The sequence below is a fragment of the Schistocerca piceifrons genome, chromosome 6 (assembly GCF_021461385.2).
Source record: "Schistocerca piceifrons isolate TAMUIC-IGC-003096 chromosome 6, iqSchPice1.1, whole genome shotgun sequence".
In the NCBI taxonomy this organism is placed as follows: Eukaryota; Metazoa; Arthropoda; class Insecta; order Orthoptera; family Acrididae; genus Schistocerca; species Schistocerca piceifrons.
The window spans coordinates 401,282,166-401,305,387 of NC_060143.1; the positions used below are offsets into that span (position 1 = coordinate 401,282,166).

Below are 23,222 nucleotides of genomic sequence, written 5' to 3' on the forward strand. Positions count from 1 at the left end.
TAACCCAGACTAACAGTAGATGAGTGAAACATGACAGACAGATTCCAAACAAAACAACAGAACAGGACAAGGATAAATGACATAGATGACAACAAGGCACTAAGAAAAGCCTTTGCCATAATGATAACAAGAAGGCTCAGAGCAACAGGGAGACATATCCAAGATGTAACCAAAGATAGTAACCAGGTGTCAAGCAAGTTAGTCATCAAGCAATCCTTTTATAGCAAAGACAGAATTAACAGTATCAAGCACAGGCACTGAACTGACTGACTGTGCCCTAGGTGGCCACCTTTATACAGGTCGTGCAGAATGCTACTGGGTGCAGTAATCATGTTACACAGGATGGTGACACTCTAGCCACATGATCAAAGCACTGTGCAGCCATAGTGCTCCATAACAATTATTTAAGAGCATCTCCTCTGGTGGGCATTCAACCTCCATGGTGCCCAATTCCAAAGGAACAATATCAGACAAAATGGAACTCTTCGACATTGTTATGTTTCGTCATGTCACCGCCCACCATCTATAACCACTACACTGTGGCAGATAACACAGTATGCGACAAGGCTTCCACTTCTTGCAAAACAGTAACCCATAGTTTCAGCATGGAGTACAGCTTCCTGAATCTGTATTTAGTCAGTGGACTTTATTATACTGGTACCGAAGACACTTACAGTCTGATCAAGCTATGGAAATTCCAGGTTGGAATATCAGCTACATTAGGAAAAGAAAAGATTGCTACTCATCTTAAAGATGACATGTTGAGTTGCAGACAGCCACAATGAAAAGTTTGTTACACATTTAGCTTTTGGTCAAAGCCTTCTTCAGAAAGGAAAACACCCCCCCCCCCTCTCTCTCTCTCTCTCTCTCTCTCTCTCTCACACACACACACACACACACACACACACACACACACACACACACACACACATTCACACAAGAAAGCACATCTCAAGCACACATGACCACCACATCTGGCAGCTCGGACCAGTCTGAGCTGCCAGAGATGGAGCTCATGTGTTCTTGAGGTGTGCTGCCTTGTGTGGACATGTGTGTTTCCTTTTCATTGTGACTGTCTGTAACTCAATGTGTCATCTTTGAGGTGAGTAATCTTTCCTTTTCACACCATTGTTCACATTCTGATCTTGTTGTCAAGTTCTTGTGGTCACTACAACATTTAAATGAAGTTACTGCCATTGAGGGCATCATTATTGATCTGCACCTCAGGATTAAGATAAGTCTTTCCACAAAGGACTTTGCAAGTAATAATGTGCTTTCAGGTATACACTTGAGTTATTGACTCTATTTCATACACAATATACAAGGAAAATTCAGGAAGTATGGATCTCTTGCTCATTACCACTTTGCTGACCAATATCATACCTCAGTCAAAAGTTGAATCATTTCCTCAACATCTTGTCATTTTTTTGGGTGACTACTAGTTGAAACAAATTGTTAGTGTGCATTCTCATATGGTTTAAAACTGAACTATCTGATACGAAGTCCTACTGACTGTGATGCAGAAAATGTTATTCAATTTTCAAGGGCATGTAAGTTGAAACATGCAGAAATCTACAGCCAGCCAAAGCAAGAGTGTGGTGATACAGTAATGAAAGAAAAAAAGTTAAAAGTGCTGTGAAGTGCTGCTTTAAGTAATCATTCTGGGACTTGCTTGATAGATTGCTGTTTCAGTTTCATCACAGAGAATCAGGGAAAACAAAGTGTCTTGCTCTGCTATGCTGTATGCAAGTCACAACAGCATACACAGCTTTGTATAATAAATGACAAATGAAAACTTCATGTAATGTTTTCTTATTATTTGTAATGTTCGTTTGTTGTTTTAAATGGCTAGCACAAAATAAAAAAATAAAAAGAACATGCATCTGCTCCACTTTAGTGAGGTCAGAATCAGTTTTGCCACCATACTGTTATCCAGAATTGAATATACACAGTGTCATTTGTGACTACGAAAACAAACATCCACTTTTTGCTCCTTTCAGTCTGCTACTAACTGCCAAAACAAACTGAAAAACTACTGCCTTCTGCTGAGGCAGCTGCTTTTATAGTAGTGGCTTATGATATCATGCTGAAAGGGTACACCAAGCCATTTGTCAGAATTACAAAGTGATAAAGCCTTGGGACTAAATATCTCTGACAGAAGCATGTCCACAAAGCTCTTGCTAAGTTAAGTGATTAATATTGAAATAAGAGCTAATTTAGTTAATATTAAATTTTAGACTAGTGCATTTACTTCTTCACTAGGCTATCTATTGCAGAATTTGCTTTTTTGAGCATTTACAGATTATAAATAAAATATTTCGTAAAGGCTGATAGTCATTAGTTTTGTTTACATTTTAGGTGTACATTTTGGGAGAGTGTAGATCTTTATTTTTTGACTAGATTTAGCGGTTCAAAGTTAAATTAATTCATGTCTGTCATACAGAGTTTAGGTAACTAATTAGAACTCTCAAAAGTAAGTTTAAAATATGTTTACATTAGCGTTTAGTTATGTATTAGTACAGGCTATGAAACTTCAGTGATATTGTGCCAAGTTATTCTCTGCATTTGTGTAAAGCTTGTGTAAATTTTTCTATCAAACTGTGTGTGACAAATGTGGTGGTTGCCATAGAAATCTGAAGGAGGGGATGTTCTGTGGAAACTGTAGTTATGGTTTCATTGTGGCGAATGTAGCAGCAAGGAAACAGGGGTTGGTAATGAGGCTCTTCCATGGCAATGTAGAAAGGACAGAAAAATCACTGAACTGGAGGAAAAGATATGTGCCCTTAAGGCTGGATTAGAAAACACAAATTTGGAATTAAGTAGGCGAAGGGAGGAAAAACAGATGGGGTACTGGGAAAAGATAGCAAGCAAAGGGCAAAAATGGGAAACTGTTGAAGAAACTTAAGAGATTCCATTAGTAAATCAGTTTTACTTGTGTTGTTTCAGTTGATGCTATTGGTAGGTGGGCATGCACTACACATGGCCTGCACTTAAATAGGAAGGGGAAAGATAAGTTAGCTTCTCTATTAGCAGATACTGTAAGGGGGGTCTCAGTCACACAAGGGATGGTCCCTGTGGTTAATGGACCCAGGCAGCAGATAGTTTTAGGTTAAAACCAAAGTCCAGACAGACAATAACCAAGAAAAATAGAATAAAAGAAGCTTCATGTAAAGTAGATAGGAATATAGCAATAAAGCTAAGGGTAGTATCAATTTACTTCATCAAAATATCAGGGGAATAAAAAATAAAGTAGATGAGCTGTTAGTGTGTTTAGATGATTTCAAAAATAAGAATGTGATTGATATGCTTTGTCTGTCTGAACACCAAAACCTGTGGGAATGAAAAGTGTCAGTATAAATGGGTATAATTTAGCATCTTACACTTGTAGATCTAGCATGGATAAAGGAGGAGTTGCCATTTACACAAAACAAGGGCATCAGTACAAAACTGTAGAAGTAAGGAAATTTTGTGTCAATCAGCACTTTGAAGCTTGAGCATGTGAACTACAGCTAGATAATGTAGTGTTGATATTAGCAACAGTGTATGGGTCCCCATTAGGAGATTGGGAGCTAATCATATAAAAGTTTGCCTCCCTATTATGCTGTCTGTCAGACAAAAAGAAGTTATTAATCTGTGGTGATTTCAATGTAAACTTTCTAAGCAATTATGATAGACTCAGTGATCAATTTCCCTATATGTATAGCTCAAAACAGTAGCACTCTAATAGATAATGTATTTGTGCAGCAAGAGGTTGTAAAACTAACACATGCTTTCCCAGGGATAAATGAATTATCAGACCATGATGCACAACTGATTAACTTACAAAACCTAGCAGGGTGTACAGTTCAGAAACCATTAAGTAAAAGTGTAAGGCTGGTAAACCTGGTATCTAAAGAGCATTTCAGAGAACATTTAAGAAATGTTAATTGGGGATATGTATATAATGAGCATTATGCCAATGATAAATGCAACAGATTTCTTGATAAATTTGTATCCCTTTTAAAACACTGTTGCCCCAAAAAACTATTAAATGTAACACCAAACACTTTTCGGAGAAACCTTGGATCACTACAGGTATCAAATTGTCTTCAGAAAGGAAAAGAAAATTGTATAAGGCAGCAAGAATTAATAAAGACCCAGAAATAATTTTACACTACATAAAAATTATTGTACACACTGAGAAAAGTTGTCAGAAAATCAAAAAATGTGTACATTAGAGATGAAATTAACAACTTGGGCAGTAAAATCAAATCAGTATGGAATGTCAGTATGGAAGAGAGACAGGAAAAGTAACCACTGGGGTAGGTAGTATTACTATTAAAGAGAATATGAGCATCTTAACCACCAGTACACAAGTAGCTAATGTATTTAACAACAATTTCTTAAGTGTAGGTGAAATAATTGGTGAGAATAGTTCAAAAGAAAAAGCCAAGCAGCACATGGAAGAGTCAGTTTTGAGAAATCCTAATCAGATTAAATTTAATCTAAAAACCTCTTGTGAAATAAGGACAATAATTAAATCTTTGAAAAATAAATGTTCTGTTGGAATAGATGACATCTCTAACAAGATACGAGGGTTGGATCTTAAATAGTGGGAACTATTTATTCACAACGAATACAAAAGAGTTATGTGTTTGCACTGTTACTGTCCTTCAAAGTAGTCACCAGCATTGTGTAGAACCCATTGCCAGAGATGTGGAAGGCATAGTATACCATTAGCAGAGCCTGTTATGTTGATGGTGCGAATAGAGTGGTCTACTGCCTGTTGAATCTCTGGAACAGTTCTGAAGCAAATGCCATGAAGTGGTTCCTTCATCTTCAGAATCAAATCAAAGTCACAAGGACTTAAGTCATATTACTGTTTGTTTTTGGAGCATCACTTGTGACCAGCCTTGTGAAAGAAGCAGCAACACTTTCCGTGCAACCCACCCATCATTTAGCACGACAATGCGCGGGTGCATACAGCGCAAGCTGTGGCTGCTCTGTTCAGTTGATGGGACTAGGAAGTGCTGTAACATCAACCATACTACCCGGATGACACACACACACACACACACACGGAGACAAAGGCAAAGATTATGCTGCTACTACCAACTGCTGAATGCAAAGATACAGAGTTCAGTTATTAAAGAATGTGAAGATGTAAAATACATTTACAGTCCCCCTTATTTAATAACTTGCAGGTTTCATTATTATTAAATGAACATTGAAATCTAACTGAAAACATTGTTTTGGTAATATGTTAGCAAGTTGTCCTTCAGTATCAACTTCTGACAGTATAATTTCACCAGCACTAACTAATTCATGAATGAATTGCCTTAGGGGAATTGTTTAGTTCTTCGATGAAATTCTGGATTGTGGGCAAGCTGGACAGCAACTTCACTGTCTATCTGAAAATTTAATGTTACTTTCAACTGGCCCAATTTTGTCAAATGCTTATTGATCCAGATTATTTCTTGAGCAACTTCTCTGGCAACCACAACCTTAGCTTCAGCTGTGGGTATGGCAATAGAAGATTGCCTTGAACTGATCCGGGAGATAAGTACCCCAGAATATATACAGAGAACACCTCATGTTGAGTTCCCTGAGTCAATATCACCACCATGATCAGCATCACTATAGTGTTAAATGACCCTTAGATTGCCCGCATGGAGAGTGAAGTGAGACATTAGAATGGTAGTAGATTTGTTCAGTTAATTTCTCGGGAACAGCTTGGTGGAGACACCCGGTTGACTCTAATGTGAAATAATAGATGTCCAGCATTGCTGACAGTGCAAAGAACAAAGCCAAGTGTGCCATCACTCGAATGCTATTGTCAGTGACATCTCTAGCTGTGACTGTGATGACAGCCCAGTGGCACAACTGACGATGGCTGTGAACTTCCTCCAGCAAGTGGGCAGCTCCCTTGTGACTTAGAGCAGGCTGCCCTGTCTCATGGTCGAACAGCAGAATCCATGCTGCATTCCGGGATGTCACTCCAGGCGTCTAGACTCATGGTGTAGACTGTGATACTGAGACGAAAATGATTTAGCACATTAATGGCTGAGTACTTACATGCTCCAGACTATGTTCATTAAGGGCTTAAGGCATGTGCTCTAAACACTTCGGTGGTGGCATCTGAGGAAAGGCTTCCATCCTTCTGCTAGCATATTGCAGTGTCAGCTGTTGCTATACCATGCTCAGCTGGCTCTGCGTCACAGCACCAGTCAGCCATTGTTTGTTTTGCAATGCATAACACTCTCCATTGCAACTCACTTCTTCTCTGGAAAATTTTTTGACCAAATATAGTTGATACACTACAGTAGCATTCCAAAATCCCCCTTCTGTACTGCTTTTGTAAACCAGCCCATGATTTGTTCTGCCTCTCAGATATTGTAGAACATTAGTGCACCAACAATCTGCCTGTATGAAACTCAAGAGTTGTGAGGACTTTCTTCTGCATCATTGTCCTTTATAACTGGAATAGCTACAAGCTTCCAGTTACTCATGTTGAAGCACTCTGATACCTTCTCAGTATAATGCATTTGACTTATACAAACAGATCCGTCTCCTTATTGGTCAGTTCCCAGACATAACAAAAATGATGCAGGTGTTGAAGTAATTTTGATTTATTCTCTTAATGTACTGATAAATTCTTGACATTCCTGTTCATTGTGAGCTGCATTTAAATCATCATCAACATAAGGCACAAAGAAAATTTTCTTAGAGCCTCTCCATCTCATGAAAGTACAGGGATCAGCTCTGCTCTTCTAGCTAAAAGACTAAGGGTTTGCTCATAGTCAACTCCTCTCTGCTGTGAGTAATCCTTAGTCACCAGTCTTGCCTTGAATTTATCAATTGATCCATCAACATTTGTTTTAATTTTGTTCACCCATCTGTGGGGCATGGCTCTCTTTCCTGGTGGTAGTTCAGCCAGGTCCTGTGTTTTATTTTCTTGAAGAGCTTTTATTTTGCAATCCATGGCTTCCTTCCAGAAATTCTTCTGTATGGACTTCATGGTTTCACTCTATCTTTCTGGTTCCTGGGGAAATGTTGGAAGATGCATCACATTATCCTAAAACTTTTGTGAAGCTCTGAGAGTTGATCAATCATGCGTACATGGTAAGGATTCGTCATTTATATCTTCCTGCTCTTCCTAATCAGAATCTTCATCTACATTCAAGGATCTGTTATCCTTGTTACTGTAAATATCAATAAGCGATTGTTCATCAGTTTGATGTGCTGGATCCTGATGATCAAAAACAGTCACTAGAGAATTAAACTTTTGTCACATTTTAGGGGCATCTCTTCAAAGATGACATCTAATGATATGAGTTTGCACATCCGTTCACAATAAATTCTTTAGCCTTCACACTGATTATATCCATTAAGAATTCCTTTCACTGGTCTCTGATCCATCTTCCTTCTCTGTTGTTTTGGAATATGAGCTTAGCAAGTGGAGTCTATCACCTGCAAATGTTTCAGTCTTGGCTTCTTGCTATATCATGGTTCACACAATGTTCCTGGAATTTTGGAAGGCCCTGCTCTGTTTGGATATAGGCTATAGTGTTCACCATCTCTGCCCATCTTGTGAGTTATTTCCATGTGCTTGCATTATGGCTCTGGCAGTTTCCAAGACTGTTCAGTTCTCTTTTTCATTGCATCCATTCTGTTCTGGAGTGTACAAAAATGTGAGATCGAGATCATTGATCAACTTCTTTCTGAAGAATTTCTTTAACTCTTTCATTGTAAAATTCTTTTCCATTGCCACTCAGAAGTTCCTTAATGGTATGTCCAGCAGTTTTTGCTTCAGCTGACTTAACTTTTCTGCAACTCCAGATTTTTATTTGATGAACTCTGCTGCCCTGAACTTTGCATATTCATCTTTGAAAAGTGTAAAATACAGACATACCAACACTGAATTGTGAAGTGGACCACACAGGTTGGTGTGAAAAAGCTTGCCTAGCACCATTATTCTCTTGCTGGTGCCAAATGGTAAATGATGAGCCTTGCCATAAATATGCCTATCACACACATTTACACACTGACATTCAGTTCACTGCTAAGTGTGGATTTCACATGGTGCTTGTTTTGGTCTCCAAATCTTTCATGATAAAGTTGCAAAAGGTTGTCTCTGCTAGTGACATTGATTTCACTAGGAGATGGGCAGCCAGTTTAAAAAGTCCTCCAAAGTATTCATGGACTTAAGCCAATCTAGTGACCGTATCAACATTGAAATTACAAATATCTGCAGTTGATTTGAATTTACTTTCTGAATTCTTATCCTTTGCTGCAAAAACAGAGAATAGATTCTTGTGAATCTGAGATACATACCATACATCTGACAGAGTAATTTGATTCCATTTTCATCCAGCTGCTGCTTCAGTGTCTATTGCATCTTTTCATATTTATTCAATTATGTCACCATTAGCTGTTGTTACTGAGTGTTTTGTTGAAAATGGATCAAAAATCTTGAAACAATTTCTGTCATTTGCAGTGTGACTTGTTGTACCATTGTCTATGTACCAGTCACCATTTCTACATTCAGAGTTTATTGCAGAGGATGTAACAGCAAAAAGTGTCATATTTGTATCTGTGTTAGCTGGTTTTGGAGGTTTGCCAGCAGCTGCCTATATTTGCACACTTCAATCACATGGTTGGGTTTCTTACACTAATTACATATTAATTTCTTTTTCTTGTTTCTCTCCTTTGGATTTACCTGCTGAGATGACTTACTTGATGAATCTGTAGTGAGAGCTTATTGTCTACTAAAATCATGCTCCTTTATCCTCACAGCTTTCTCACATGCATACAGCTGATTTGTAAAATTGTCAGTTGTTCTGTCGCCTTTAGACATTAACATCCAACTAAATTTGAACAAAAAATAATAGTCTGGCTGTGTACCTAATATTTTACAAATAAACAACAAATCAGGCATTTATGGCTTATTTACTGAATCTTTAGCCATTTCCCATTTCAGTTCTCTCCACTGATTTTTCAGTTTTGGAATAACGTGAATATCGTCTTCAGGAGTCTTCTTGTAGCTAAAGAATTGCAAACAAAGGTTGTAAACTTTGCCAACATCAAAAATTTTGTGCAGTTCTGTCTAAACTTCATAATATGTATTCAGATGCATTATTTTCTGAAAAGGTTCTGCCAACATATTTGTGGTTAAAACAAGTAAAAATGTTGCTGTCTCTTTTATTGAAAACTTCTAACACACTTCTGTATGCCATCCTTAATTCAGTGGTTGCACTTTCTAAAATAGGAGGTTGTACTAACCTGCCTTCCACAAGGTAAGGAATTCGTTGAAGATAAATAATTATTTTGTATTTCCAAGTATTCCTCTTTGTTCCCCCTCCAGAAGTCCAGTGTTAATAATTCTTGTTGAATCTATCATTGGTTGCACGGGATCAGTATCCTCACAAATTAAAACACTCAGCTTCATGGAGATAACTTTAAAAATTCCTTGTAGCACAAAGTTATGTTTTCATTTTCCTGCAAGTGCGCTTTTAACATGCACAGGGCCTGATACTGTATTGGCATTTACTCTATCAAAACTGAACATTTACACACTCGTAAATACATGTTTTTTTCAAAAGACACACACATATGATAAAGATTACACTGCAACTACCAGTCAATGAATGCAAAGATAGAGTTCAGCTATTACATAATGGAAAGTTGTAAAATACATGAACAGTGTATTAATTAATTATTATTAATTAAAATATTTTCTTTTAGATGAAAAAAAAGAGCGTATTAAGACATTATGACCTCATACTTTGGTTGTGGTACCTCAACTCCTTCAAAATGCATTTTAAAGAAAAGAAGTTGAACAATTCTCTTGTACCTTGCTTCATAGGATTAGTTCATGGAATCTATCCCTCACAAAACCATATAAGATGTGGTCTGAATCTCAATAAGTGTTAGTAATGTTGGGAATCATTTCTAAAGAGCAAAACCAAATGTGAAAACTTGAATCAGATGTTGAAAACCGATAAAGTAAATATGACAAAAAGACTTATATGAAAAGATATGGACAGTTACAACCAGTTTTTGTTGCAACAAAAAAATAGCTGTTTTTTTCACAGATACCAAATTTTACAATGCAAGAATTGAGGTTATGATCAACAAAGAACTATATTTTAAGAGATAAATTTCATGCAATCATCCTTAGATTCACTAAAAGAGAGAAAAAGAGAATTCAATGGACTTATCTCAATTTCACCGAGAGATAAGTTACAACTATGTGAAATGGAGTAGCTGCAGGAGGTATTGGCAGTATATGTGCTAGGGATAGCTGAGGGACATGCTTCTGTTATTGACATTTCTTCCAGAGAATTTCATGATATCTGACAGATCAGCAGAGATCAGGCCAATGAAAACTGATTCTGAAGCTATCGAGGGTATTTGCAGATCCTAGAAGACCTGATGTTGGAGCATCATGAAATTACCTTACTATCGCTAGCCATAAGTGAGCTTGCAGGGGAATAACTACTTCCATCCCACTGGAAAGCAATTCCTTTTACACAACATTCTGTCTATTATCTGAATTCCCCTTTGACAGCTGCTTCCTTCTACAAGATCCCTTTGGTCTTAAGTAATAGTGGATCTTCCCGTTGTTCAGCTGCAATGTTTATTAGAGTTTCAATAGTTCAAATGCCACTAGTGCTGTAGTATTTCTCCAGCGGGGTTCATGAAAGGCAGTAACCAATTTTGTATACTACTGTGATGTTGTATTCTTGAAGCTACAGTAGCCATCTTGATATTTCTGCTAATGGATCTACATCTATTTCCATACTCTGCATACCAGGGTGAGGTGTATGGTAGAGCACACTTCCCATTTAACATCTATGGGGTTTATTCCTGTTCCATTCACATAAGGAGCACAGGAAGAATGACTGCTAGATTGCCTCTGTGCATACTGTGATAGGTCTAACCTTGTCTTCACAGTCCCTGCAACAGTGATATGTAGAGGTTGTAGCATATTCCTAGATTTTTCTCACTTAATACTGTTTCTTTAAACTTTGTAAGTAGGCTTTTGCAGGATATTGGTATCTACCTTTAAGTGTGTAAGGTATTTTTGCCTTGTGATCATCTTTGGCGGACAGAGGAGTGGGGCGCAGTTACATGGCACATGTTTTTCAGGGCTGTTGATCACATTTTCTACTATTGTTGTCTTAGGTTTAACAAGTGAGTCAGTACAAGGCTAATATTGGGACAGAGTGTATACATGTGTACTTAGCTTGAGAAAAACTGCCAGTTTCAATGTAAGAAACAAAGTTTGGTACAAGAGCTGCCTGTGAAGAACTTCTTTCTGATGAGCAGTAAGTTTTGTGACTTTGTACTTATTAACCAATATTTACTTCTTCTCCATTTTGATTAGGACCTTGCATGTGGTGACTGTGGCAGGACAATCTTTGGTGAAGCAGCAGATGGGGAAGACAAACTGAGAGAATTACTGAAACTAAAATTAGGATTGCAAAGGAACTGGAGGCTAATGCCAACAGTAGGCAGGGAGGATACATATTATTGAGTGGAGAGGCATCATAGCATACTGTGCACAAAATTGGAGTGGAATTTTCAAATGGTGAATTGCATCGGTGGAAAGTATTTGCAAAAGTGAAGTGACAGAAGAGGTTACAAGAACACAACGGAGCAGAAATGAGTACTGAAGAAGATGTAAAAATATGCAACAGCAACAGTTCAAGATGACAAAAAGTAAATTTGCAGCAAAAAAATTGCAGTTTTGTCAGGTAGTGCTACAGGAGAAAATTGTGCTTTTGGAGTGTGGAATAGTGGGTGATGATTGATAATGAATGATCTTAGAACAGTATTTTACGTGTTTGTTCAAGTTGTTAAGACTGAACTGTTGAAATTATTTATCATGTGTGAAACCAGAGACAATGTCATGTACAGCAGCACACCTTGTTCAGTATCATGTGAAAGTCAACAAAAAGAAGTGACTAAAAGTGAATCAAGAATATTAAATCATCTCTTTGCATTAATGCAAAAATTGCAGAAATAATTTAAAAAAATTTTGAACAAATACCCTACAAGCCAGAAGAAGATATACAGAAATGTAAGGACTTAGAGACTAACAATCAAGCAGGAATTTCTAAACTGGACACAGAGTTACAAGAGTAAGACCAAACTGAAGTAGCTGCAGATAAGGGTGAAGAGATCTGTTTGAGTACATATTTAAGTCAGGAAGACTGTTTGAAAGAGAAGAGCAATATACAAGTGGTTGATCATAGTGTAACCAAAACAGAGAAAGAAATGTATGCTTTGGAGACTTTAGTAGTACTAAATTTGCGTGTGGATGGCATATTAGAAACAGACCAGATGAATGAACATCAAGTGGAGGTTGATTTTGGTGAAAATACTGTGGAGATTGAGAAGAGTGAAAGAGAGCAAACAGTTATATCTAAAGAGAAGAAAACTATAGAGAATACAGAGGCATTTCCGAACATCTGTTTATCTATGACAGGAGAAGGCCACGAGAAGTGCAATCAGTCTACAAAAGAGATTGCTTACAAATCACTCGTCAAACCCATCCCAGTATATTGCTCAAGTGTGTGGGAACCATACCATATGACTAACAGGGGATATTGAACAAATACAGAGAAGTGCAACATGAATGGCCACAGGCTTGCTTAATCCATGGGAGAGTGTCACAGAGATATTGAAGGAACTGAACTGGCAGACTCTTGAAGACAGACATTAACTATCCTGAGAAAGTATATTAATGAATTTTCAAGAACTGTCTTTAAATAATTACTCCAGGGATATACTACAACCCCCTATGTATTGCTCACACAAAGATCATGAGGATAAGATTAGAATAATTACTACATGCACAGAGGCACTCCATATGTGATTGGGATGGGAAGAAACTCTAATAACTGGTACAATGGAACATACCCTCTGCCATGCACATCACGGTGGTTTGGAGAGTATCGATGTAGGTGTAGATGTAGAAGTAGTCACTAATAGATTGTGTAAAATATGACAGTTTGAAACAGCATCTAGATGAGGAAGAAGGCACCATTCAATAAGAGGAAATTATGCAGAAAGTCATAGAGATATCTAAACACATTTTCCCCATTCCTTCAGAATTATTAGGCATTCAGCTGGGGACACTCCATAGCAGTATTAATTATTGGGAGGATGATCCCTATTGTTGATGTGGTGTTTCAGATTTGGCTGTCTGGTTTTCCTCATCTCCATCATAAATGCACCTGAAAATTGGTCAGAATGGCCAACACTCACTACATTGTCCCAAGGCTTGACCTATTGGCAGCTAGATAGAAAATTCTTCTTGTAGTGGTAACATCATGTTGAGTTCCAAGTGTTCAATGCAGCTGATTACTCAGAGCTCTCCTTGTCCATTTGTGGTGGTTATGATCATCACTGGTATTAAGAATTCTTTTGTGAAGCTGTGTAGCATTTTGTACTCAACTGGAACTTCGCAATTGACTAGCTCATGTCCTGGTCATGATGGTAAGATAAGTGCATCTTCAGTGGTAGCCAATTGCTAGGAAAAAACATTATTGCTTGAACTTGTTGGAGTAGGTGTATTAAACTGTAGCGCCAGCATTTCACAATCTGTGACTGCTTGTGATGTCTCCAAGAAGTCTCTTCCATTATGGCTGCATTCTTGTAAAATGGAGAGTAGCACTGATGAGGTTACGGTGATGGACTTCATCCCACAGGTTGGCTGTAGTCCTCTGTAGATCCCCGGCATGCATAGAAGTGCCCTGCTGTTTGACATCTTCCAGCATAATGATTGCCAAACACTCATCTTCTTTTTTTTAGTCTTGTATGATTTCTAGCATTTGTAGACTTAGAGAAAGCTTTTGACAATGTTGACTAGAAAATGCTCTTTCAAATTCTGAAGGTGGCAGGGGTAAAATACAGGGAGCGAAAGGCTATTTACAATTTGTACAGAAACCAGATGGCAGTTATGAGTCGAGGGACATGAAAGGGAAGCAGTGGTTGGGAAGGGAGTGAGACAGGGTTGTAGCCTCTCCCTGATGTTATTCAATCTGTATATTGAGTAAGCAGTGAAGGAAACAAAAGAAAAATTCGGAGTAGGTATTAAAATCCATGGAGAAGAAATAAAAACTTTGAGGTTCGCCGATGACATTGTAATTCTGTCAGAGACAGCAAAGGACTTGGAAGAGCAGTTGAATGGAATGGATAGTGTCTTGAAAGGAGGGTATAAGATGAACATCAACAAAAGCAAAATGAGGATAATGGAATGTAGTCGAATTAAGTCAGGTGATGCTGAGGGAATTAGATTAGGAAATGACACACTTAAAGTAGTAAAGGAAGTTTGCTATTTGGGGAGCAAAATAACTGATCATGGTCGAAGTAGAGAGGATATAAAATGTAGACTGGCAATGGCAAGGAAAGCGTTTCTGAAGAAGAGAAATTTGTTGACATAGAGTATAGATTTAAGTGCCAGGAAGTCATTTCTGAAAGTATTTGTATGGAGTGTAGCCCTGTATGGAAGTGAAACATGGACGATAAATAGTTTGGACAAGAAGAGAATAGAAGTTTTTGAAATGTGGTGCTACAGAAGAATGCTGAAGATTAGATGGGTAGATCACATAATTAATGAGGAAGTATTGAATAGGATTGGGGAGAAGAGAAATTTGTGGCACAACTTGACTAGAAGAAGGGATCAGTTGGTAGGACATGTGTTGAGGCATCAAGGATCACCAATTTAGTATTGGAGGGCAGTGTGGAGGGTAAAAATCGTAGAGGGAGACCAAGAGATGAATACACTAAGCAGATTCAGAAGGATGTAGGTTGCAGTAGGTACTGGGAGATGAAGAAGCTCGCACAGGATAGAGTAGCATGGAGAGCTGCATCAAACCAGTCTCAGGACTGAGGACCACAACAACAACAACATGATTTTCTGAGAGCAGTCATAATGAAAATGTTCAAATTGGTGGTAGAGTTGGTTCTATCTGCGTCATTGAGAGTTTTGGACATTATCTATTGGTTTGGCATTAGCTGAGGTTTGTAACTCTATTCCTTACTGTTGGTTGTTGGTTCATCTTGCAAACATCAGTGCCAATGATTGACAAACTTCTTGTGGAATTAATGATTCTGCCCCCCCCCCCCCTCCTGCCCCCCCCCCCTCCTCCTGGATTCAACAATCAATACTGTTACATGAGACCATCTGCATTTGATATTGACAGATGTAACAAACCCTCATACTTTTTGTCTTATTGTTTGCTATGTTAATGAATTGAGATCTTGATGGTATTTCAAGAATGCCATAGGTCCTATTCTCAGGAGTCCAGTGGATGTACTTCAGCATACTCTTCTCTGTTGCATTGCTTTGATATGCTAGCACCATTCAATGAAGCCATCTGTTTTGCTGAAATCCTTCAAAAGAATCACTTCCATCCAATGACACATCTTTAACTATGTGTGAAAATTTCTTGGATTCAGTCATACTGAGTTCACTATGTAACACAACACCAAAAGACTCTGTGTCTGTGATTGTGTCTTAATCATCTGGTGTTGGGTTCTGTTCTTCAGCTGCTTTTTGACTATGCACACCCGATGCTGGTTGTCATTAAATGTTTTATTAATATTTATGCCTGATAATTGCCCTAGCTCCTGAGCTATTCCTCATTGTTCTTAAACTTCTATTAGTCTATACTGTCTGAGCAAAAATAAACATTAGCAATACACATAATGTTATCTCACCTGTTGTATTTAACCCTCAAGCAGGTGTGCCATTTTCCATAATGTGAGCAGGCATGATGTTACCAATGTAAATATGTAAGCACAGAATCACAGTTTAATCTTAGTTTAATTAAACAGCTACAAAATAAATGTATATAGTACATGTTAGAGCCAGCATTGTATTTTGGTGAAACATGGATTGTGGGAAAACTGGAAAAGAAGAGGCTAGAAGTTTTTGAGATGTGGTGCTACAGAAGGACATTGAAAATTAGGTGGACTGATAAGGTAAGGAATGAGGAAGATTTCTGCAGAATCAGTGAGGTAAGGAATATATGGAAAACACTGACAAGAAGAACAGACAGAATGGTAATGGATAAGTTAAGACATCAAGGAATAACTTCCATGGTATTACAGGGAGCTGTAGAAAGTAAAAAAAGTAGCGGAAGTCAGAAATTGGAATACAACCAGCAAATAATTGAGAATATAGGTTGCAAGTGATATTCCAAGATAAAGAGGTTGGCACAGGAGAGGAATTCGTGGTGGGCTGCATCAAACCAGCCAGAAGACTGATGACTCAAAACAAAATGAAAAATAATAAAAACACTGTTTAATCAAACAATAATGAAATAAACTTTGATTGCATTGCTTTGTTTCCATGGCCAGATGTTACCACATGGTAATCACTCACATCAAGCATTAAACATTGCAGTTCCATGAGATCCCATCCAACTGGTTTTTCAATTACTAATTATGTCATATGAATGAATCTAAAATGGCTAGCTCCACATCATGATGATTTAGCATGAAAAATGATCCATGGAACATGAATGTAACTAACTAACTGACAACAACCTCATTGTTGGCTTGTGCTACTAGCTTGTAATCTGGCTCAGTTTCTTGCATGGATCGTATGAGGATTGCCCAGAAAGTAATGCACTGCATTTTTTTCTTCAATAATTCTTTATTGAACACAATGAGAATTACACACACAAATGAATCATGTTTTATCTACACATCCTACTTTTCCATGTAATCTCCATCCCATTCTATGGCCTTCCTCCAGTGTGGAACAAGGGTGTGTACGCCCTTTCGATACCAATCCTTGTCCTGCTGGTGGAGCCAGTATTTAACTGTGTGAATAACCTCATCATCATCCTCAACATGTCTTCCAAGAATGGTGTATTTTAATGGCCCAAACTGTCTTCTGATGACCTCACCCTCCATGCTCAGCAACTAACTGTACTTCTGTTGACAGCAGCTGCTGCTTTGTCAGCTATGTTGGGGGGAGAGGAAAGTAATGTCATTTTCTTACATTACATCCAAACTCATAAATTTTTAACAAGTTATCATTTTAATCAGTGATGTAAATGCCCTTGTTATCATTAACATTCTGCCATCTAGTTTACAAATTTTCAATGCTGGATTGATAAAAATAATTGGTTTTTGGGCAAAAGATCTGGAGATGGCATTTCAAACATCATCCATGTTTTCACATTTTTCTCCACTTAGAAAATGTCATATGATATGAATAAATGGAAATCTGATGGAGCAATATCAGCCAAGTAAGTTGGATGAGGCAATACCTCCCATGGTAATTCATTAATTTTTTCAAGTGCTCATCTTGTGATTACATCTTGCATTGCAGATTCTGCCTTTTCTGTTGACGATCACTGTGCATGTTTCAGTTAAACTTATTTACTCAATCCAGTTGTTCACAGTAAATATCTGCATTCACAGTTTGTCCAGCTTCCAGCACTTCAAGTGAATGACCCTGCAAATACTCCACCAAACTCACTAAAGTGCCTTTTTGGGTAGTAAATGTGGTTTATCTGTACTTCATGGCTACTTGTTTGGATAGAACCACTGCCTTTTGTGTTTTGTACTATCACAGAGGATCCATTTGTCATCTTCAGTGATAAGATGACCAAAAATCATTTCTGGAAAATCCAGAATGAAATAATGACAACATTAGAAAAGAATAAATTACTACTCACCATACAGATGAGATGGTGAGTTGCAGATAGACACAACAAAAGGAATGTCAAACAAGTCAGCCAAAAAGGCCTTCATCAGAATCAAGCCACATACAAACACACACTCATGCAAACACAACTCACATACACATAAGCAAAGTTTCTGGCTGCTGAGGCTGGGCTGCAAACAGCAGTACATGACTGGCGAAGTGGTCTGGGTGGTAGGGGTAAGGAGGAGGCTGGGACAGGGAGGGGGAGGGATAGCAGGGTAAGGGTGGGGGACAATAAAGTGCTCTTGTGGCCATTTACAGGGTTGAGGTGGAGACAGGGTAGGGTAGCTGTGTGCAGTCAAGAGGTTAGACAGAGGGTGGGGAGAGAGGGTCAGTAGAGAATGAGAGAAGTAAAGATTCTGGCTGTGTTGGTGGGATAGAAGACTCTGCGGTGCTAGAATGGGAACAGGAAAGGGGATAGATGGGCAAAGGATAATGTCTAATAAAGGTTGAGACCAGGAGGGTTATGGGAATGTAAGATACACTCCTGGAAATGGAAAAAAGAACACATTGACACCGGTGTGTCAGACCCACCACACTTGCTCCGGACACTGCGAGAGGGCTGTACAAGCAATGATCACACGCACGGCACAGCGGACACACCAGGAACCGCGGTGTTGGCCGTCGAATGGCTTACCTGCGCAGCATTTGTGCACCGCCGCCGTCAGTGTCAGCCAGTTTGTCGTGGCATACGGAGCTCCATTGCAGTCTTTAACACTGGTAGCATGCCGCGACAGCGTGGACGTGAACCATATGTGCAGTTGACGGACTTTGAGCGAGGGCGTATAGTGGGCATGCGGGAGGCCGGGTGGACATACCGCCGAATTGCTCAACACGTGGGGCGTGAGGTCTCCACAGTACATCGATGTTGTCGCCAGTGGTCGGCGGAAGGTGCACGTGCCCGTCGACCTGGGACCGGACCGCAGCGACGCACGGATGCACGTCAAGACCGTAGGATCCTACGCAGTGCCGTAGGGGACCGCACCACCACTTCCCAGCAAATTGGGGACACTGTTGCTCCTGGGGTATCGGCGAGGACCATTCGCAACCGTCTCCATGAAGCTGGGCTATGGTCCCGCACACCGTTAGGCCGTCTTCCGCTCACGCCCCAACATCGTGCAGCCCGCCTCCAGTGGTGTCGCGACAGGCGTGAATGGAGGGACGAATGGAGACGTTTCGTCTTCAGCGATGAGAGTCGCTTCTGCCTTGGTGCCAATGATGGTCGTATGCGTGTTTGGCGCCGTGCAGGTGAGCGCCACAATCAGGACTGCATACGACCGAGGCACACAGGGCCAACACCCGGCATCATGGTGTGGGGAGCGATCTCCTACACTGGCCGTACACCACTGGTGATCGTCGAGGGGACACTGAATAGTGCACGGTACATCCAAACCGTCATCGAACCCATCGTTCTACCATTCCTAGACCGGCAAGGGAACTTGCTGTTCCAACAGGACAATGCACGTCCGCATGTATCCCGTGCCACCCAACGTGCTCTAGAAGGTGTAAGTCAACTACCCTGGCCAGCAAGATCTCCAGATCTGTCCCCCATTGAGCATGTTTGGGACTGGATGAAGCGTCGTCTCACGCGGTCTGCACGTGTAGCACGAACGCTGGTCCAACTGAGGCGCCAGGTGGAAATGGCATGGCAAGCCGTTCCACAGGACTACATCCAGCATCTCTACGATCATCTCCATGGGAGAATAGCAGCCTGCATTGCTGCGAAAGGTGGATATACACTGTACTAGTGCCGACATTGTGCATGCTCTGTTGCCTGTGTCTATGTGCCTGTGGTTCTGTCAGTGTGATCATGTGATGTATCTGACCCCAGGAATGTGTCAATAAAGTTTCCCCTTCCTGGGACGATGAATTCACGGTGTTCTTATTTCAATTTCCAGGAGTGTATATTGCAGGAAGAGTTCCCACCTGCATGTTCCAGAAAGGTTGGTGCTGGTGGGAAGGCTCCAGATGACATGGTCTGTGAAGCAGTCATTGAAGTGAAGAACATCATGTTGGTGGTGTGCTGAGCAACAGGCTGGTCCAATTGTTTTTTGGCCACAGTTAGTCAGTGGCCATTCTTTCAGACAGACAGCTTGTTGGTTGTCATGCCCACATAGAATGCAGCACAATGGTGGCAGCTTGGCTTGTAGATCACATGATTGGTTTCACAGGTAGCCATGCCTTTTATGGGATAGGTGATGTTTGTGACTGTACTGGAGAAGCTGGTGGTGGGAGAATGTTTGAGATAGGTCTTGCATCTAGGTCTATTACAGGAAATGAGCCATGAGCAAGGGGTTGGGAGCAGGGGTTGTGTAAGAATGGAAAAGGATACTGTGTAGGTTGTTGGGCGGCAGAACACCACTATGGGAGGTTTGGGTAGGATGGCGGGTAGGACATTCCTCATTTCAGGACTTGACGAGAGGTAGACGAAACCCTGATGGAGAATGTGATTCAGTTGCTCCAGTCCTGGATGGTACTGACTAATAAGGGGAGTGCCCCTCTGTGGCCAGAAGGTAAGACTTCTGGACATGGTGGGGGACTGGAGAGTAAGGAACAGGGGATGTTTAAGTACAAGATTGGAAGGGTAATTTTGTTCTATGAATGCTTCAGTGAGACCCTTCATATACTTTGAGAGGGACGGCTCATCACTCCATATGCCTTAGGTGTATAAGCTGTATGTAAGGGCACTCTTGATATGGAGTGAGTGGCAGCTGTCTAAGTGGAAGTATTGCTAGTGGCTGGTAGGTTTGATATGGATGGAGGTACTTTGAGGTGGAGGTCAACACTGAGTAAGGTGGCTTGTTGGGTTGAGGCAGACTGGGTGAAGCCAGTGGGGGAGAAGGTATTGAGATTCTGGAGGAATGTGGATAGGGTGTCCTCACTCTCGATTCAGATCAATGAATCTGAACCAGGTGAGAGGTTTGGGAGTCTGGGTGGTAAAAAAGGAATTCTTTAGATGGCCCATGAATAGGTTGGTATAGGATGGTGCCATGTGGCTGCCCATTACTGTACCCATGGTTTGTTTGTTGGTGATGCCTTCAAAGGAGAAATAATTGTGGGTGAGGATATAGTTGGTCATGGCAACCAGGAAGGCATTTGTGGTTTGTATTCTGTCAGGCACTGGGGAAGGTAATGTTCAATATCAGCAAGGCCAAGGGCACTAGGGATGTTAGTGTAAAGAGAGTTGGCATCAACAATGATGAGCAGGGCACCAAGTGGTAAATGAACAGGAACTGTGAAGAGTTGATGGAAAAAATGGTTGAATGGTTGGTATCTTTTTTTAGGATGGTAGGTTTCAGGTAATAGGCTGAAGGTGTTGGTCTATGAGGGCCGAGGTTCTCTCAGTCACAACAGGGTGTCCTGGGTGGCTGGGTTTATGGACTTTAGGAAGCATCTAGAAAGTAGGAGGACAGGGACTGGTAGGTGTGAGGAGAAGCTGGACCCCAGGAAGAGGTCCTGGGATGGTTCCAAGGTTTTTAGAAGTGACTAGAGATCCAGCTGGATTCCTGGAATGGGGTCATCATGACAGAGTTTGTACATGGGTGAATCTGACAGCTGCAGGAGTCCTTCTGCCCAAAAATCATCGCAGTTTAAAATAACAGTGCTGAAGCCTTTGTCATCAGGTAGGATTTTGAGGTTGGGATCAGCTTTTAGGTGGTGGATTGTAGATGTAAGGTAAGCTTGCATGTTCAAGGATTTGGGGAAAGAGGGTGAGGCAATGTTTGAGGTTAAGAAATTCTGGAACATTAACAGGGGATGATGTTGGGGGGGGGGGGGGGTTGTCAGTGTGTGTTAGTGGATGTCAGCAGTTGGATGGATGAGTGAACTGAGTCAGGCAGGGTGCAACATTGGTCTTTGGGTGAGTCTGATTGGTAGAGTTGATGGCAAAAAAGTGTTCCCACTGTAGGGATTGGGAGAAGGAGAGAAGGTTTTTAACAAGTCCTGCATGATTGAATTTGGGAGTAGGGTAAAAGGGGAGGCCTCCAGAAATCACTTAATACATCTGTGGGGCCAAGGCTTTGGGAGGAAAGGTTCATGATGGCATTTTGGGTCTTTTTATGTTACTGGAATCTGTATGGTGGTGGGAGAGAGTTTTTGAGGGTGGGGTAAGCATAGTATGTCTGTGAGGCAGGGTTTGTCAGCTATGACTGGAATGTGGGGTAGTTTTTGAGGTTGTTGTGTGGGTGGTGGATTGTGGTAGTCCAAGGTCAGAGTAAGAAGTGAACACAGTGGAGAGTTTTTTGAGGTGGCATTGTGCATACTGCTCTAGTTCCTAGAGGGCAAGAGTTTGAGTGTGTGGTATGGAATCCAGAGATTTGGGATTGGATAGCAGGAGAATTTTGTGGATGCAGAGGAGGTATTTCAACATTGTTTGGGCTTGATTAACATGGTTTTGCAGGACTGTGTTGATGAGAATTAAGGACTGGTAGAATCTGAACAGATATGGGTCATTGTGGAAGGAGGGATTGCATCCAGAGATGGATAATTTGATGGTAAGGCCATTTGGGGGGATTCCATGTGACAAGCAACAACACAGGAACGTGATCTGGGACTGGGTTCTGGGTAGGACTACAGAAACTTTTCTGTATTGAAACAGATGGAAGGAGCACTGATCCATGGTAGAGGATAAAAACGTGTAAAAATACGTAAATAATGTTGAAATACATGCAAAAAATTCACAAAAATACACAAAAATCGTGGGAGAAATCACGAAAAGGATGAAATGGATGAAAAATGGGGAAATAAGATGAAAATTGGGATTAGCCCGATAGTGAAAGGCGAAAACAAACTGAAATCGACATGAAAACATAAAGAGATCGAATAAATAAATAAATATATAAAAAATAAAAAGATTGTAATGATGGTAGCAGATCTGTGGGTGGATAAGTTGAAGAAGAGGGACAGCAGACTGGTTAGATCAGTGAAATTAGTACATGCAAACTGGAATAAGAGAGGAGAGGGAGTGTGAGGTGGGAAGGGTTTGGTAGGATGAGGTACAAGTTTGTGTGGCACAGGAAGGTACGGAAAATAACTTGTGAAAATACTTCAGTATTACATCTCTGAAGCAGTAAGTTGCATGTTGTGAATTATTTAGCTTTGTTTGTCTTTATCAATCTGCTGCAAATGTTCTTGACTTGTTGATCAAGGTTGGTTAAGAGGGTTTGACAGTTTCTTGATTCTCTGACATGGATTTGCTTCCACTTCCACAGCACTCCCATGTCTGTGGCGAACCAAAAAGAGCCCATCACTTTCAAATAAATGGAACCAGGATTCATCCTAAAACACTGTCTGATGCCATTATTGTCCCCAGTAATGTCGTTCCATACACCATTGCCATCTACCATCTAGCATATTTCTCCACATTGTCAAATGTAGGTGGAGAAGTGGACGAAATGCATGTAACCATGCCATAACAAACAGAGATGGACTGTCATCCCTGATGGTGTATAATGTATTCCACTGTTCCACTAAAGCTGAGGAGGATGCAGATCTGTCCTGCAATGCCATT

The 23,222-nt window shown here is 40.3% G+C and overlaps 1 protein-coding gene across 5 annotated transcripts in view; it reads left to right on the forward strand.

Moving 5' to 3' along the window:
• LOC124802999 overlaps window positions 1-23,222 on the forward strand; it is a 196,410-nt gene that overhangs the window by 18,612 nt on the left and 154,576 nt on the right. The window lies entirely within an intron of this gene.